We start from the raw sequence: 14,433 nt of genomic DNA on the forward strand, positions 1-14,433 counted from the left end.
GATTCCCAGGGATTTTACAACCAACTAAAACTTCAAGACTTTTTTTTCTTCAGAGAACTTCTGTCAAACTATGTCTTCCTCAAATTATACTTGTGAAGCTGATTTTTTGTTGTTTTATAAAGAATATATAATTCTTCATATTTTTTTCCAAGAAAGGAACTTTCACTGCAGCCCTAAGAAGTCACTTCTCTTCTCCCCATCTATTTGGGGAATTAATCAACATGGAATTAATCAACATTTATTTTGCTTCTGTTTTCTCTAACTAGAATATTAGTAGGGATAGAATAATAATAATAATTAATTATGACTTGGAATCTCACAGAAATGGTTGTTGTTGTTGCTATTTGTCCATTTTTAAAAAGGACAATGACATCAGGGATGTGATGCCATGACATACAAATTAAACTAAATTTAAGTGAGGGAGGGCTGTTTAAGGTCACTACTGGCTTAAGGACTTGAAACCTAATATAAATAAGAAGATAGTCAATTTTTTTTGCAAGTTTGTGTGATGATTTGAAGTTAGCAGTTCAAGGAAATTTCTGACCCAGAATAAAGGAAGAATTGTAATGTTTGCTGAGCCATGGACATTGATATAAATGACTACATAAAACAGAAGACCCATAGAACATAGAAGAAAGGCAAATTGTGTATCTTTTTTTTAAGGAAAGAGAATGGAACTTGCAGGTGATAATTCTTGATTATTAACATTGGTTTAGAAGAATAGGTTTAAAAGATTTGTTAGTGAGCATCAATACAAACAAGTGACCAATAGCCTGCATGTGTTCTTCAATAGCAGGTTTTTTTTTGGATCAAGAGAAACCTTAATTTCTTTGTCAAGGGTAGACTAAGTTATAATATATATGATAACATTGAATTCAGTCTCCCATATTGCTTTTATAGACAAGATGGAAAGATATAGAATAGACAATTACTTAGAAATTAAGCTCAAGAAGTGTCATTCATGGTTTGATGTCAATTTGCTCAAAGTTTATTGAAGAATTTCAAAGATGTATCATCTGATTTGTTAATACTCTAGTAGATATGTAAATATAGGAATATTTCTCCCAATGAAACAATTTTCAACCAATTCTTACTTGTATATTTTGTACAATTCCCATTTGTACATTCTTATGCAGACTCTAACATTTTAAGGAACTTCTTCATATTCTTTTAACAAGAACAAGATACCCATGGAACTTATGGGCTACTCATTATTTTTCCTTCACTATTAATATGTAATTATTCTTTCTGTTTTTAATCATATATTACTCTGATGATATCCTTTATAATACTTACCCTATTTCATTTTTAAAATGTGAGGTAGAATATTCATGTCCACCATTTCTTTTCTATTTTCTTTTGAGTAACCCTCAAATTCAATTACTCAGAGAATATCATATTTTATACTTTGTCTAATATAAAATTAGTATGAGAAAGGGAAAAAAAGATAGATCTTTGATTCAGGTTGATTAATCTTGGGATTGTAGAAAGCTTACAACTTTACAAAGGTCATCCAAGCTGTTCACCTCATTTTCAGCTCTGAGTTCAGCTCAACATCCATTTGTAATTTCTATCTATCAAACTGCACATCATAATCTGAATAGTGAATATTGCCACTCCCTTTTCGATGTTTTGATATTAATGCCATATAATTTAGAATAATTATAAATTTAATTAAGGAGAGTCTGCAATGTTTTAGGATTTGATGCAATCAGTATAATGTTACTAAAAATCAGGAACATATGAAAGATCATGATAATTAGAGAATTTTATTATGTTCCAGACTATAATAAATTTCTATCTGAATGTTGGATCTCTTTAGGAAGTATGTATATCCCATATTTATGTCTAATTTAATATTAATGATCATAAGGTCAATGTATGTTATAGCTTTTAAGAAATCATTATAATATTGACATATATTAGTAAGTCCATAAAAGTAAGTCTTAAAAGTGGTGCATTTTTATCTATTGATTAAAATGTCAGAGGTAGTTTTTGCTTTGTTTATTTTAATTAGATTAGAAGCAATAATACAATTTGATCTTGAGTTAAGAGAAATTAAATGAACAACACTTGTGATTCAATTCTGGAGCTAACTCCATTTTTTCCAATTCAATTATATTTCAATTTCTACCTTGTGAGAAAGCATTCAATTTTGGGAATTGTAAAAGGACTTTCTTGTTCTTGTATTGCTTTAACCTAGCCTTACATGGCTGAGAAGGTGAACCATTTCTATTGCTGCTTAGAGATCCTTAACTAAGGACCTCAGCTAAATTGATTTTTTTTTAAACAGTCAGATCTAAAGATTGAGGCAAGAATTTTTCTCATAATTTTGCATCGCAAGCAGCCCACATGACTTATCTGAAACCTTTCTCCATATTAGTCAATCAGTTGTTATTTCTATGATCCTTTGATTGAAAACAGACACTTAGTTGAAGTGAGATGTTTCTTTTTCTGCTTTCAGAGAATTGTACTTTTGTGTTATCCACTTCCTTCACAATTTGTCAATTCCCTAATCTTTAATCCAATTAGAAATCATATTTCTTTATTTTATATCCAGGTTAATTATTTTATTTTAATTAATTGATTAATAAGTTAATCATTTTATTTTTATTAATTGCTTTTAATGCATAAAAGTCTGTCTACAATATTTGGAGTCTGGTTCTGAAGTAAGGAGGTTCGATCTTAGTTTGTTAAGCATTTGGCAAGCATTGCTTAATAAATTTATATATATTCACTAACTCAAACATTTGTTTCCTCAGTCATTTTATTATTCACCTACCAGAGAGCTTAGTACATTTTTTTCCTCAAATGTTGTCCATATGGTACAAAATGTGGCATACTTTTGATTATCCCTAGTAAAAGTGTCCTAGTTTCCTAATTATGAACTCTCTCCTCTCTCTCTCTCTCTCTTTCTGTCTCTCTCTCTGTCTCTCTTTCTCTCTCTCTCTCTCTCTCTCTCTTTCTCTCTCTCTCTCTCACTCTCTCTTTCTCTTTCTCCTATTTTGTTTGTTATTCATTATTCATTCATTTATTAGTATAAGCCTGTTTATCTCTCCCATTTCAATCATTGAACAATTTTTTTTTAAATCCTCAAAAATAAGCAGAGGTAATTAACAATTTTGAAAAAAAATGTGTTTAATTCTGCATTTATATCCATCACATATCCAGCAGGAGGATGGTAGCATGTTTCATTGTAAATTCTCAGTACTTAGAGATTATCTTTATATTGATTGGGATATTTAAGTATTTCTTTTTTCTTTCTGAAAAATTGTTGGTATACATACTCATAGTTTTCCCCCATTTCACTGTGCATCAGTTAAATAAGGTCTTCCCAATTTATTTTGAAATTGTCCATTTCATCATTTCTTATGAAACAATAATATTCTATTGCATTCCTACTCCACAATTTGTTTAACCACTCCCCAAAAGAATAGTACTATTTAGTTTAAAATTTGGAACTGCTACAAGCAGAGCTACAATGATATATATGTTTTAATATTTAGGTAATTTTCCTATTTCTTTGATTTCTTTGGGATTTAGAACTAGTTATGCTACATCCAGGATGCACATTCTAGATTTCTCAATTCCTGACTGCTAGTTCTGCCTTTCTGGTTCTTTTTCTGTCTATAGTTCAACAACTAACCTTTGAAAATATAAATACTTTCAGTTTTAAGTGTTATCTCATGCTTTAAGCCTTGAGTCCAAGAGTTCTTGAATTTGGCACCAGAACCTAGAAGGGCAAGATTTTTATTATCACCATATTTATTGCTGTTGCTGAAGAACTAAAAGTATTCCATTGTCAGGCAGGACATACAGATCTTGCTGGCTTTCCATGATAATTATTGTGAGCAATTCCTATAGTATGTGCATGAAGTGAATTGAAATAACTCATGAGAAGTAATGCAAGGGTCTTTATTTTCTAGGTGAGGCATAATGAGTTTATGATTTCATATACGTTCTTTGTGTTTTGTACAGTTTCTGTGATAGAAGAAAAATTTTTTAAATGTCCCATATCCACATTATACATTGGATATCTTTTTAAAATTCTATTCTTACTCATTTTAGGACAGAATATATGCATAGTCATTAGTAATATTTGTTTTAGAGTGAAGTTCAAGAAAGAAAATTGATTATCCAACAAGAATATATACAATCATGTCTTCACCATGCATCTAACCTTGGTAGCAATCTTGAAATTCATCCAGTACAAGTCATTGATTTTACAGATGAGAAAATTGAGGCTAAACTACATTGTTGGACATTAAAACATCTTTCGGTTTAGGTTCCCAGGATCAAACACGGCCCATGTGAATTCAAAGACCCTTATGAGCGTCCCAAGATCCAAGACAAATAGATATTATAAAAGTAATTCTCAGCACATTTTCTGTCACATTTTTCAAATTATTGGAGATGAAACTAGTGAGGTTTTTCTATAAATGATGCCATTTACATTTAATAAGTGGTCCAAACTATAGAGAAGATGAGACAGTATTTGTAGAAGAAAAAAATAACTGACTACAATTCTATCATTCACTTACCCACATTACCTAGCTTCACAGTCTGTTGCCTGATTGTATTCTTCAGATTAACCTTATGTATTATGATGAAATTCTTAAAGTAACCCAAAATGCTAGTTGTTTCAAATCACTTTCTCATTTTGACAGAGAGACATCCTTAATGGGACAGATCCATCCCCCTCTCCCAATTTTGACATTAAAATGTTTAAAGGGATTAATGTTTAAAGGGATTAATTTTTTTCCTTGTAATGTTATCATCATGATGATATTATAATGATATTTCCTTTATACGGGCCAAGAACATCACTAAGATGCTAATGATTTGAATTCTTATAGGAAATCAGAATATTTCCAGACTGTGTTGTTGAATGAATAACATTATAGATTGCCACTGAAGCAAGCTTTTCAAGTGGCTAGATAGTTTCTTTCTTAACCTCAAGATAAGGGTCAGGTACAGAATTCATTGAACCACATCAAGGAAGTGTTCTATGGTTAAATAAGGAAAGACAGGAATAGTAGGGATACATAAAAGTTGCGTGACCCCTCTTGAATAACAGGGACATTCATATCCTTCAATATACCTTTCTGATTAGAGTTGAGATTGTACAGTAACATAGACCACATATTGTGAGGTGACCATTTTCTATTGAGGAACCTAGGGTGCAAAACATCAAAAACATATCATTAGATTCAAAAGGGATTTGAAAGGGCTACACTCCTGCCTTCCTTAGCTGACATGCTGTGTCAAAGCACATAGGTGGATGCCCTGCAGACAGTAACATTAAAATTGTATAATCAACTATACCTGGCTCTGCTACAGTTCCTCATAGTACAGTTAATGTTTTGGTTTCCTGTTTCTTTTCTTTCCTTTCCTTTTCTGTTGTTTATTTATACCATCTTAAAATGCACAGTAAAATGTTTCAAGGTACAGATATCAGGTTACAGGTAAAAATATTTTATTGTTATATTTATGTGACTTGATTTTATTATCTGAGTCATTCCACCAATATATTTTATTTCTTTTCATTCTTCTGCCAAAAACTTTTTCTTCTATCAGTGAAATGAAAAATTTAGACCCATTGTTACATCCTCTAATGCTTAAAGTTATATATAAATGCAACCTCAAACTACATTCCCATAAAAAAATTCATCAATTACATACTTTAAAAGTAATTAGTGAGAATGTTCTATAAGATTAAAATAGTAATGATTCATATTCATTGTAGGAATTGTAGGAATTACAAGGTGCTTTGCTTAAAAAATAGCATGGCAGTGGTGAGCGAGACAGACAGAGTTGTCAATTATCCATGAGCCTGACTGAGCTGACCTGGACCTTTTCTCCTTTAGTTAGTTATTAGGCACTTTTAAACATGATTAAGTACTTACTATGTGACAGGTTTTCTGCTAAGCACTGGGGATACAATATAATAAAAAAAAAGAAAGATCTTGCCCTCAGAAATCTTGCTCTCTAAGGGAGGAGAGAACATTTTTACTATTTGATTTTTTATTACTTACTATTGCAAAAATACTATTGCAAAAAAAATGTATAACATAATTTTTGCTTTCTCAATTAATTGAGTTGGGGATAGGGAAGGGAGAAGGGAGAAAATTTGAAGCTCAAAGATTTAAAAATTAATGTTAAAATTGTTTTTATATGTAAGCAGAGAAAAATAAAATACTGAATAAATAAACAAATTAAAAGAGAATTAGAAGATACTCCAGGTCAAACTCTCTATGTCATCTAGATAATCCTTACTTTTTAAATGCAGAGGAGTACTGCAGAACTCTATGCTCACAACAGCAATTTGAGATAGATAGTATAATATCATCCCCATTTCACTGATGAGTATCTTCATGTAAGGTGATTTGAAACCTGACAGTGGCATAATAGGGGGTAAAAAAAAAAAAGAAAAAGAAAACATTAGCTCTAAAATCAATGAACTGCAGCTTACTTCTCATGTCTACTATATATTACTTGATTAAAATTTAACATATCTTGGCTTCTCCATTTTTGAAATAGGGAGTGGTGCTTCAAAAGACCTTGAAGGTTCTTTTAAACTTTAGATCTATAATCCATCCTCTCTATGATAAGCTAAGAATGATGACAGCAACAGTTTCCTTAAAACACTAAAATCGGATGATTTTTCAATTAGCCTTTAGAAACTAGGGGCAGATTCTTTGAGGTGGACCTAGATTTTTTTATTAGTAGCCTTTTATTTTCAAATGCAATGATAGCTTTTAGTATCACCTTTGCAAAACCTTGTGTTCCAATTTTTTTTCTCTTTTCCTTCCTCTCAGTACTTCCCTTAGATGGCAGTAATACTATATATGTTAAACATGTGCAATTCTTCTGTACATATACAATTATCATGCTGCACAAGAAAAATCAGATCAAAACGAGAAAAGAAAAAGAAAACAAAAAGAAAGCAAACAACAAAAATACTCAAAATACTATGTTGTGATCCGCAGTCAGTTCTCACAGTCCTGTCCCTGGATGCAGATGGCTCTACATCACAAATCTATTGGAATTGGCCTGAATCAACTCATTGTTTAAAAGAGCCAAGTCCATCACAGTTGATCGACACATAATCTTGTTGTTGTTATTAATCAATAATCAACATTCTCTTGATTCTGCTCACTTAGTATCAGTTCATGCAAGTCTCTTCAGGCCTCTTTGAAATCATTCTCCTGACTGTTTTTATAGAACAATAATGTTCTGTAACATTCATATACTATAACTTATTCAGCCATTCCCCAACTGATGAGTATACACTCAATTTCCATTCCTTGCCACTACAAAAAGGGCTGTTACAAATATTTTTGCACATGTAAGTCATTTTCATATTTTTATGATCTCTTTGCAATCCAGCCCAGTAGAGACACTGTTGGATAAAAGGACAGGCACAATTTGATAGCCCTTTGAGCATAGTTCCAAATTGCTCTCCAGAATGGCTGGATCCATTCACAATTCCAACAACATTGTCCCAGTTTTCTTACATCCCCTCCAACATTCATTATTGTCTTTCCTATCATCTTAGCCAAGATGGCTTTACCTCGGAGTTGTCTTAATTTTCATTTCTCTGATCAATAATGATTTAGAATATTTTTATATGCTTAGAAATGGTTTTATTTTCTTCACCTGAAAATTGTCTGTGCATATCTTTTGACCATTTATCAATGAAAAATGAATGTCTTGTATTCTTGTAAATTTGAGTCAGTTCTATATATATATTTTTAAAATGAGGTCTTTATCAGAAACCTTGGATGAAAAAGAAAAATTTCCCTGGTTTTCTGTTTCCATTCTAATATTGTCTGAATTGGTTTTGTTTGTATAAAAACTTTCTAAATTAATATAACCAAAATTGTCCATTTTTCATTTTATAATGTACACTAGTTCTTCTTTGGCCACAAATTCCTCCCTTTTCCACAGATCTGAGAACTAGACTATTCTTTATTCTTTTTATTTCCTTATAGTATCACTCCTTATATGTAAATCATGGACTCATTTTGACCTTACTTTGTTTGGTATAGGGTATTGGATGTTGGTCAATGCCTAGTTTCTGCCATACTATTTTCCAATTTCCCCAGCAATTTTTGTCAAATAGTTCTTATCCCAGAACCTGAGGTCTTTGGATTTTTCAAACATTAAATTATTATAGCCATTGACTATTGTAGGACCTAGATTTTCTTCATGATCAGTATGACCCTAGATTATTAAAGGTAATGGTAAAAACTTTTGGCATGTCCTACCAAGCTAGGTAAGGTATAGATCCAACATCAGACTATATGGGCATTTCCTGAGCAAAGGCCAGAGAATAGACAAACTATTTTTAGAAAGTGGGAAGCTGAACAATGAATATTTTTGGCCACAGGAAGTGATAAAAACTTATTGATGGGAAAAGTATACATACAATTCAAATCATAAATCCACTAAATAAATGAAGTATAAATATATACTTCAGGACAGACTTATTTATGACAAACAGTGGAAAAATTTGAGTCACAATAAACATCTTGTCCCTAATAAAGAAATTATTTATCAGTTCCTCAACCTCAAACAGCTATGTACTGTGAATAGCTCATTACTCTTGATTGACAGGTGTCAACAAACTACATAATGATAAAAACAAATTGATCAGCTAGCAATGATCAATATACCATAAAGTGACAGTTGTATAAAAGTATGTAGATGGTAGTTTTTAATTGGCATTGAAGTTTAATATCCATTTTTCTTTGAATTTAATTCTAATTAAGAAGCTACATTTCAATAGGACCTGTTTCATTCATGGTCCAAACTAAGGGAGTGGAGTCATGTACTGAATCCAGCCCAAGAATGAGCCCAAATTATATTAAAGTAACTGAATATATTTGTCAGAACAGTGGATGTATAGCAACCTTTGTATAATGAGATTTGTGGGCAAGAAAAGAAAGGCAGGAACTCAACTAATTAATTAGCTCTCTTGTTCCCTTCTATTTCATGCCATGTGGACAAGAGACATACTGATTAGAAACAAACAAACAAAACTGTGTTTCTCAAACAAAGAAATATAGTTAGATAAGCTTCTTTATTGTTAAGTGCCCTGAGTCCAGGGACCAAGTTTGTGTAATATTCCTTGTAAATTACACAGCAAGACACAACGTGTACCCAGCTGCTTAATAAATGTTGGTGTTTTGATGCAGATATAGCCTGCATATGGATGTCTATGTCTGATTTAAAGCACTTACTAATAATTTACTTTGTATAGAGGTATTAACTAGTTATGAGTAGAAATATAAAGATTAATCACATGATGGAACATATATTTACAATAGAAGTGAGAGAGGAGCTTATTGAGGCCGTACTTTATTGTTGATCGAATCAAGAATTCATGGCTGAGAAGGCTTTCCCAAAGTCACATAGATGTTAGTGTAGAATACACAGCTGTTTCTTTGTTTTCTGTCTCAGAAGTCAGGGCAGGACACTGACCCTTAATCAGATATAGTCAGCTGTGTTCATAGAGTTCATCATCTGGAATGACAAAAAAAAAAAGACAATCTAGAGCCAGAAGAAATTTGGAAAGTATCTATTTCTGGGCAGGAAAACTGAAGAAAGAATGAAAAGGGGGAATGTAATATGGACACCTGCTTATATGTATTTCATATTACTCCTCTTCTTTTTCTCTCTTCCAGATAAAATGGCTCATCAATTGTTTTAGAACTCAACAGCCTACATCCCTTTTAGTATCTCTGCCCAATCCACCCCTAAGATTGAAAAAGACTTAAGTAGGCAATGTTTCAAATGAAGCAAAAAGTATTTAATTGGATATTTGATTCTACCACTAGAATCATAGGCTCGGTAACCCAGAAACAGTCTGAGAAAGCTCCATATTTTTTCACCCTTATTAAGGTTCTGATAATTAGAATATAATTGCTTTCCCCCATTTACTCTTAAAAATATCTAAGTTTCATTAAGGTTCAGTTCCTCCTTCTCCTTCTTCTCCTTTTCCTCTTTCTCCTCCTCCTCTTTCTCTTTGTCCTCCTCCTTTTCCTTATTCTATTTATTATTTTTTAAAATATATGATGACTCTCCCCTAGATAGTATAAACTCCTCAAGTACAGGGACACTTATCTCTTGTCTTTTTTGTTCCCAGCATCTATCAAGTCTGGCCCATAAAACAGTATAATTCAAATTTAGGTACTAGAAAGATACTTTCTTAAATCCAGGAAGACCTCTGACATATACTTGTAATGTTCAGGCTAGCTTTCACTAGCTTTCTGGAGGTCCTTTGAAAAGGCCTTGGTCTTTAGGTGGAGAAGCGATGAAGGCAGGAGAGCCACCAGAAGGATGGTCAAAAAAGGAATGCCTCTCTTCCAGTCCATCTTAGCCCTTATATGCCTTATTGTAATTACATCATTACAGCATATTAAATATGCATGAACTAGAGAACCATTATATCACCATGCTAAATACTAAGTATATGTATACTAAAAAAACATCATCTCATCAATTACACTGAGTTAACACCTTGTTTCAAGTATACTTCTCCAGAGTTCTGGCCCTCTATATATATCCATTATAGGACCTTGGAAAACTTATTTAATCATTCAGTATTCGATAAAACTCTATATTTAGGTCTATGAATTTTAGCATTTTCTCCCCCCGCCCCCACTTCTTTCTTTTATTTGCTGTTTCCAGTGAGAGGGGCAAAGGGGAAGGAGGAAAAAGAGATGCTTTATAATTTAGAAAAAAATATTAAAACAGCAGTAAAATAATATGTTGTAGAGAAAAAGCTGAATTGGCAAAAGTTAAACCTTCATTTTGGAGCTCCTTGTTGCTAGTAAGGTCTCACATTTTTTTCTCTATCCTTCAAAATATATATGCATATGTAATTTTATTTTACCCCTGTAGGATGTAAAAAGAATTAACATTAGTTTTTTAAAATCTCCAGTTGTGAAATCTGTTCCTTCCTCCCTCCTCATCCCCAAATCATTGAGAGAGCAAGCAATTCAGTACAGGTTATATATTTGTAGTCATGCAAAACTATTCAGTAATAGTCATGTAATTTAAGAAAACATAAGCCACAAAATAAAAAAATAATTAATTAAACAAAAAAGCATTCAAGAAAAAGAAACATTTTAAAAATATGCTTCAAACTATATTCAGACACCATCAGTTCTTTCTCTGGGAATGGATAACATTTTTAATCATAAACCCCTTAGCTTTGTCTTTGATTGTTGTATTGCAAAGAATAGTGAAATCATTCACAGCTGATTATCTTACAATATCGCTGCTACTTTGTGTACAATATATTTCACTTTGAGTCGGCTTTTTTATGCTTAATATTATTTTTGTAAATATTTTCCCTTCATATTTAACTCACATCTATGTCTTCTGTTTATATGTATTCCTTTTATTTAACTGTCCTAATAATGAGAAAGTTTTTTTGAGTTACAAGTAGTTTCTTTCCATGTAGTAACATAATCAGTTCAACCTCAATAAGTCTCTTAAGATTCCCCTTTCCTGGATACATTTTTATACAATTCTTGAGTCTTCTGTTTGGAAGTCATATTTTCTATTTCATTCTGATCTTTTCATTAAGAATACTTGAAAGTTCTTTATTTCATTGAATTTTTATTTTGCCCCTGAAGAATTATATTCAGTTTTGCTTGGTAGATGATTCTTAGTTGTAATCCTAATTCCTTTGCTCTTCAAAATATCATATTTCTAGCCCTCAATCTTTTAATATAGAAGATGCTAGATCTTATGTTATCTAGACTGTGGCTCTATGACACTTGAACTGCTTCTTTCCAGCTGCTTGCAATATTTTCTTCTTGATCTGGAAGCTCTGGAATTTGGCTATATCTCTGAGAGTTTTCATTTGGGGATCTCTTTGAACAGGATTCTTTCCATTTCTAATATACCCTCTGATTCTAGAATATAAATACCGTTGTTTTTTTGTTTGTTTGTTTGTTTGTTTGTTTGTTTTTGAAAATTTCTTGAAAGATAAGATATAGGCTCTTTTTTGGATCATGGCTTTCAGATAGCCCTCGATTTTTTTTTTAATATCTCTTTTGGACATATTTTCTGCATTGGTATTTTGAATGCAATGTTTCACATTGTGTTCTGTGTTTTTTCATTCTTTTGCTTTTCTTTTATTGTTTTTTGATTTCTCCTGAAATCATTTGCTTCCAGTTCTTCAATTCTATTTTTAATGAATTATTTTCTTTAGTGACCTTTTCTACTTCCTTTTCCATTTGTGAAATTTTACTTTTTGTTCATTTAACTTTTTTTCCATTTCACCAATTCTATTTTTCAAGGAGTTGTTTTCTTTTTCCATTTCACCAAATTTATTTTTTATGAAGTTGTTTTCTTCAGTATATGTTTTTCCATACTGCCAAATTGAGCTTTAAGGAATTATTTTCTTCAGTCAATTTCTGTGTTTTTGGAAAAGAAAACTTGCCTTTACCCAAATATATATATATATATATATATATATATATATATATATATAAAATTCAATAGTTCTCATTTTTTTTTTGGCCATTTTTCTTCTCTCTCTTTTAAGATCTTTTTTGAACTCTTCCAAGAGAGTCTTTTGAAATGGATACCTATTTATATCCTAAAGGCACTTTGTCTTTGCTATCCTTTTCTGGGTTTGAGTTGTTTTTCTCTGTCTCTACAGTACCTTTCTATGGTCAGAGCTCTTTTTGCTTTTTTTGCTCAGCTTTACAAGTTGATCTCTGCTCCTAGGGCCAGGGGAAATTGTCCCAAGCTCGTTGGCAAGGAACAAGAGCCTCTCAATGAGTGCACGGGGCTGGGGCTGATGCTGATTGTGGTACAGGCTTTCCTTCTGTTCTGGAAGGGCCTGAGGATGATTTCAAAGAGCCCTGGAAAGACTTACATGAACTAATGCTAAGAAAATGAGCAGAACCAGGAGATCATTATACACGACAACAACAAAATTATGTGATGATCAATTCTGATGGATATGGCTCTGTTCAATAATAACATGATTCAAACCAGTTCCAGTTGTTTAGTAATGTAGAGAGTCAGCTACATCTAGAGAGAGAACTATCAGAAATGAGTGTGGATCACAACATAGCATTTCCACTCTTTCTGCTATTATTTGCTTGCATTTTTGTTTTCCTTCTCAGGTTTTTTTCCTTTCTTTCTAGAACCAATTTTTCTTGTGCAGCAAGATGACTATATAAATATGTATGCATATATTGGATTTAACATATACTTTAACATATTTAACATGTATTGGACTATCTGCCATCTAGGGGAGGGGTGAGGGGAAAGAGGGGAAAAGTTGGAACAGAAGGCTTTGCAAAGGTCATTGTTAAAAAATTACCAATGCATATGTTTTGAATTAAAAAAAACTTTAATAAATAAAAAAATAATTGTGTGATATTTGGAACCTGCCAAATATTGTTCTTAGCTCCAGTTCTAAAGTTTAAAATGCATAGAGAATTCAGGGGAAAAAGACTGTACTGTTAAAATAATAACAATAGGGAGAGGTCTGGAAACCTGAAGTTATGCAGTCTTTAGTGAGCTTTGAAGGAATCTTTTACACTTGAAGTATTATTACATAAAGAATGATAAATGGTTCTGTATTTGTAACCTGAACAAAATAGTGAAAAAAAGATATTTAGATGGAAAAATGAGGGAAAATAACATTTCCTAGTAATGTTATTAAAGTGCACTACTTCTAATTTCCATGTAATAATAAAATCCCTAGTAAAGAGTTCCAAGTATAGAGAATGTTGAACAAATATTTATACAAATTAAGTGAATCAGAATGAATGAGTGATCAAGAGCCAAGAGGAAATTTTCTTTCCTTCATTTCATCAAGCCAGGAATTTTTATGTACTGTAGCTTCCTGGTTTCAAAATTATTACTCTCTTATTTTATTCTCCTTAGCTTTCTTTCCCTCTTTCTCATCCCAATCTTCTAAGTCTATATTTGTCCTAATCCTAATAAGCTATGATGTCATGAAAGCAATAATGAATTAGAATTGAAAAGAACAGGAGTGGCTTTTTTCATGTTAGATGTATTAACCTGGTAAATATATTAACTTCAATTTTGTAATTGTTTTTGTAAAATAGGGATAATGGTAACACTTTTATCTAAGTGCATTATCATAAGCATCAAATGATGCATATAACATATGTGTGTACTATAAAGGCCTGGCTGTTAAGTTGTTTTTGTGTCTCTGACAAAAATACTCAATTGTTTAACTCAAATCAGTTTTGATATGGAATCTCTGTGAATATATGGACAGTGCTATCCAACATAAAATTGACCACTATTTTTTCATTATTTCTAAGTATGATATGAACATACACACACACACAAATAATTCTGATTCTGTCTAAATCCATTTATAATTGCTGCTCAATCACAAAATCTCAGAGATGAAAGGGACCTAAG

This window comes from Sarcophilus harrisii, chromosome 5, assembly GCF_902635505.1.
Source record: "Sarcophilus harrisii chromosome 5, mSarHar1.11, whole genome shotgun sequence".
Lineage (NCBI taxonomy): Eukaryota > Metazoa > Chordata > Mammalia > Dasyuromorphia > Dasyuridae > Sarcophilus > Sarcophilus harrisii.